Genomic DNA, 5000 nt, shown 5'->3' with positions numbered 1-5000 from the left:
CCAGCACACTAGAGCGCAGCCTACCAAAGCTGTTTCTGTAGTGTAGTGGTTATCACACACACGAAAGGTCCCCGGTTCGAGACCGGGCAGAAACATGGTGCTTGTTTCTTTTTATTTCCACAATGTCAATCGGACACATTTGACCGCATGCAGGTTTCGACAGGTATGGACAGGCCGGCACTACGCCATGAGTGATCTGAGGCCAGCCCTTATTTGCACCCTGCAAACTGTCCACTGGCTCCATCAGTGGGCGTTTCCTGCCATCCCTGGGTCCTTAAGTGAGTGTTTGGGTACTTTTGATGCAGAGATCGGGGCATGAAAACCGGCGCTGGCACGTGGCGACATTGGGTACTGAAGAATCTTTCCCAATCCTGCCCATAGCTGTCAGGGTGGCCGAGTGGTCTAAGGCGCCAGACTCAAGAGGCGCAGCTCTTCCCTGCATCTGGGTGTTCTGGTCTCTGATTGGAGGCGTGGGTTCAAATCCCACTCCTGACAAGCCGGGCTCATTTTTTTGAGCACATTTCAGAGTGTAAGGCTTGCGGAAAACCTCGTGGGGGCCCCCGAATGCAGCGCCCGGCAAGCCTCCCTGTTCTCTTCTGCTGCCTTGCAACTGGAGCTGTCTGCCAGAGACGCCGGAGGCACACCTGCCCTTAAACCCCCACTGGCCCACGGCTGCAAAACCTGCATTTTCTAGTGGCTGGCTTGGTGGCATATGTCACTGAGCCCAGTCTACTCAGGAAGTGAAAAAAGTCCCCTTCACAGTTGGAGAAAGTGCTCTCCTGCCACCTGTCGGTCGTTGAAGGCACCACACCTCAGCAAAATAAAAATAAAAAAACAGACATGCTCAGTTCGGGGGATGTAAAGGTATTTACATAGCAAGAACAGAGAGGCTGTTGGGAGATGACAGAAGCCATGCTGCCCCAGAGTTCTCTTCTGAAATTCGCAGGAATCCAGAGGTTGGAGCGGGCTGAGGGAGTGCGCCTTCTTGCCTCTGTCGGCTTTCAAGACACATCCTCCTGCTGGGAAGCTGCCCACCCTGAGCAGTACAGGTTTGCGCTCTAGGCCGGTCGGCCACATATATCTCGCCTGATCGAGCCCGATCGAGCGGCAGCAGATTGCCTTTGGCCAGCGACGGCTGCCGCTCTTCTTCTTGTTTCTCTGCTTGAGAGGCAGCTCAGTCCTCTGCGCTTGCGCCAGGGGCAGGCCACGTGACACGCAGGGGTCAGGCCGTGGAGCGACTGGGGCATGGCGCCAAGTGAGGTAAGCAGACCACCCCCCTCCCCCTCACTGTTCTCTGCATGCGGTGGCTCGTTGGTCTAGGGGTATGATTCTCGCTTAGGGTGCGAAAGGTCCCGGGTTCAAATCCCGGACGAGCCCTTTTTTTTTGGAGCACCGAAAACAAAAAACACAGAGTCCCCAATTCCCCCCCAAAAATAGTTTGTGCGTGACCGTATCTGGTTCGATGCCCGTCGCCAATGGTTGGCTGCTTTTAAGCCCATGGCCCAAGAGGCAGTGTTGGAAATTCCCCCTCCTTTGTAATGATGCGCTGGCGGCGAGCTGATGTATAAAGGTTTGGACATGCCTTCTGGGTGGGGACTGCCATGGCTCGCGCCACTGTTGCATCCAGCTTGGTCTTTTGTATGTGTCTGCAGCCTGTGTGTGAGGTGCTGTGAGTGCTGCCATGTAGGTCCGGCGCAGGCTTGCGCCAAACTTTCACGTTGGTGTGTGCCACCTGGCAGGTACCAGCGGGCCCCATGAGACATCAGTGCCACAAAGCCTTTCAGCTGAAAGCTGTCCCAGCACACTAGAGCGCAGCCTACCAAAGCTGTTTCTGTAGTGTAGTGGTTATCACACACACGAAAGGTCCCCGGTTCGAGACCGGGCAGAAACATGGTGCTTGTTTCTTTTTATTTCCACAATGTCAATCGGACACATTTGACCGCATGCAGGTTTCGACAGGTATGGACAGGCCGGCACTACGCCATGAGTGATCTGAGGCCAGCCCTTATTTGCACCCTGCAAACTGTCCACTGGCTCCATCAGTGGGCGTTTCCTGCCATCCCTGGGTCCTAAAGTGAGTGTTTGGGTACTTTTGATGCAGAGATCGGGGCATGAAAACCGGCGCTGGCACGTGGCGACATTGGGTACTGAAGAATCTTTCCCAATCCTGCCCATAGCTGTCAGGGTGGCCGAGTGGTCTAAGGCGCCAGACTCAAGAGGCGCAGCTCTTCCCTGCATCTGGGTGTTCTGGTCTCCGATTGGAGGCGTGGGTTCAAATCCCACTCCTGACAAGCCGGGCTCATTTTTTTGAGCACATTTCAGAGTGTAAGGCTTGCGGAAAACCTCTTGGGGGCCCCCGAATGCAGCGCCCGGCAAGCCTCCCTGTTCTCTTCTGCTGCCTTGCAACTGGAGCTGTCTGCCAGAGACGCCGGAGGCACACCTGCCCTTAAACCCCCACTGGCCCACGGCTGCAAAACCTGCATTTTCTAGTGGCTGGCTTGGTGGCATATGTCACTGAGCCCAGTCTACTCAGGAAGTGAAAAAAGTCCCCTTCACAGTTGGAGAAAGTGCTCTCCTGCCACCTGTCGGTCGTTGAAGGCACCACACCTCAGCAAAATAAAAATAAAAAAACAGACATGCTCAGTCCGGGGGATGTAAAGGTATTTGAATAGCAAGAACAGAGAGGCTGTTGGGAGATGACAGAAGCCATGCTGCCCCAGAGTTCTCTTCTGAAATTCGCAGGAATCCAGAGGTTGGAGCGGGCTGAGGGAGTGCGCCTTCTTGCCTCTGTCGGCTTTCAAGACACATCCTCCTGCTGGGAAGCTGCCCACCCTGAGCAGCACAGGTTTGCGCTCTAGGCCAGTCAGCCACATATATCTCGCCTGATCGAGCCCGATCGAGCGGCAGCAGATGGCCTTTGGCCAGCGAAGGCTGCCGCTCTTCTTCTTGTTTCTCTGCTTGAGAGGCAGCTCAGTCCTCTGCGCTTGCGCCAGGGGCAGGCCACGTGACACGCAGGGGTCAGGCCGTGGAGAGACTGGGGCATGGCGCCAAGTGAGGTAAGCAGACCACCCCCCTCCCCCTCACTGCTCTCTGCATGCGGTGGCTCGTTGGTCTAGGGGTATGATTCTCGCTTAGGGTGCGAGAGGTCCCGGGTTCAAATCCCGGACGAGCCCTTTTTTTTGGAGCGCCGAAAACAAAAAACACAGAGTCCCCAATTCCCCCCCAAAAATAGTTTGTGCGTGACCGTATCTGGTTCGATGCCCGTCGCCAATGGTTGGCTGCTTTTAAGCCCATGGCCCAAGAGGCAGTGTTGGAAATTCCCCCTCCTTTGTAATGATGCGCTGGCGGCGAGCTGATGTATAAAGGTTTGGACATGCCTTCTGGGTGGGGACTGCCATGGCTCGCGCCACTGTTGCATCCAGCTTGGTCTTTTGTATGTGTCTGCAGCCTGTGTGTGAGGTGCTGTGAGTGCTGCCATGTAGGTCCGGCGCAGGCTTGCGCCAAACTTTCACGTTGGTGTGTGCCACCTGGCAGGTACCAGCGGGCCCCATGAGACATCAGTGCCACAAAGCCTTTCAACTGAAAGCTGTCCCAGCACACTAGAGCGCAGCCTACCAGAGCTGTTTCTGTAGTGTAGTGGTTATCGCATTCGCCTAACACGCGAAAGGTCCCCGGTTCGAGACCGGGCAGAAACATGGTGCTGGTTTCTTTTTATTTCCACAATGTCAATCGGACACATTTGACCGCATGCAGGTTTCGACAGGTATGGACAGGCCGGCACTACGCCATGAGTGATCTGAGGCCAGCCCTTATTTGCACCCTGCAAACTGTCCACTGGCTCCATCAGTGGGCGTTTCCTGCTGTCCCTGGGTCCTTAAGTGAGTGTTTGGGTACTTTTGATGCAGAGATCGGGGCATGAAAACCGGTGCTGGCACCTGGCGACATTGGGTACTGAAGAATCTTTCCCAATCCTGCCCATAGCTGTCAGGGTGACCGAGTGGTCTAAGGCGCCTGACTCAAGAGGCGCAGCTCTTCCCTGCATCTGGGTGTTCTGGTCTCCGATTGGAGGCGTGGGTTCAAATCCCACACCTGACAAGCCGGGCTCATTTTTTTGAGCACATTTCAGAGTGTAAGGCTTGCGGAAAACCTCGTGGGGGCCCCCGAATGCAGCGCCCGGCAAGCCTCCCTGTTCTCTTCTGCTGCCTTGCAACTGGAGCTGTCTGCCAGAGACGCCGGAGGCACACCTGCCCTTAAACCCCCACTGGCCCACGGCTGCAAAACCTGCATTTTCTAGTGGCTGGCTTGGTGGCATATGTCACTGAGCCCAGTCTACTCAGGAAGTGAAAAAAGTCCCCTTCACAGTTGGAGAAAGTGCTCTCCTGCCACCTGTCGGTCGTTGAAGGCACCACACCTCAGCAAAATAAAAATAAAAAAACAGACATGCTCAGTTCGGGGGATGTAAAGGTATTTACATAGCAAGAACAGAGAGGCTGTTGGGAGATGACAGAAGCCATGCTGCCCCAGAGTTCTCTTCTGAAATTCGCAGGAATCCAGAGGTTGGAGCGGGCTGAGGGAGTGCGCCTTCTTGCCTCTGTCGGCTTTCAAGACACATCCTCCTGCTGGGAAGCTGCCCACCCTGAGCAGCACAGGTTTGCGCTCTAGGCCGGTCGGCCACATATATCTCGCCTGATCGAGCCCGATCGAGCGGCAGCAGATGGCCTTTGGCCAGCGAAGGCTGCCGCTCTTCTTCTTGTTTCTCTGCTTGAGAGGCAGCTCAGTCCTCTGCGCTTGCGCCAGGGGCAGGCCACGTGACACGCAGGGGTCAGGCCGTGGAGAGACTGGGGATTGGCGCCAAGTGAGGTAAGCAGACCACCCCCCTCCCCCTCACTGCTCTCTGCATGCGGTGGCTCGTTGGTCTAGGGGTATGATTCTCGCTTTGGGTGCGAGAGGTCCCGGGTTCAAATCCCGGACGAGCCCTTTTTTTTGGAGCGCCGAAAACA

General features: G+C 55.8%; 4 non-coding genes across 4 annotated transcripts; all 4 read left to right on the top strand.

Annotated features, from left to right (window-relative positions):
• Positions 1-2179: 2179 nt before the first annotated feature.
• Positions 2180-2291, top strand: TRNAL-CAA (transfer RNA leucine (anticodon CAA)). The gene is made up of 2 exons: positions 2180-2217; positions 2246-2291. It is a non-coding gene; the product is annotated as a tRNA-Leu (tRNA).
• An 810-nt stretch (positions 2292-3101) lies between these two features.
• Positions 3102-3173, top strand: TRNAP-AGG (transfer RNA proline (anticodon AGG)). The gene has a single exon. It is a non-coding gene; the product is annotated as a tRNA-Pro (tRNA).
• Positions 3174-3622: 449 nt separating this feature from the next.
• On the top strand, positions 3623-3695 carry TRNAV-AAC (transfer RNA valine (anticodon AAC)). Its single transcript has one exon. It is a non-coding gene; the product is annotated as a tRNA-Val (tRNA).
• Positions 3696-4905: 1210 nt separating this feature from the next.
• On the top strand, positions 4906-4977 carry TRNAP-UGG (transfer RNA proline (anticodon UGG)). The gene has a single exon. It is a non-coding gene; the product is annotated as a tRNA-Pro (tRNA).
• The last annotated feature ends 23 nt before the right edge of the window (positions 4978-5000 follow it).

This window comes from Ambystoma mexicanum, chromosome 2q (assembly GCF_040938575.1).
Source record: "Ambystoma mexicanum isolate Mex_15411 chromosome 2q, UKY_AmexF1_1, whole genome shotgun sequence".
Classification (NCBI taxonomy): Eukaryota; Metazoa; Chordata; class Amphibia; order Caudata; family Ambystomatidae; genus Ambystoma; species Ambystoma mexicanum.
The sequence above is the reverse complement of the archived record's forward strand: the minus strand, read 5'-3'. Positions and strand labels throughout refer to the sequence as shown.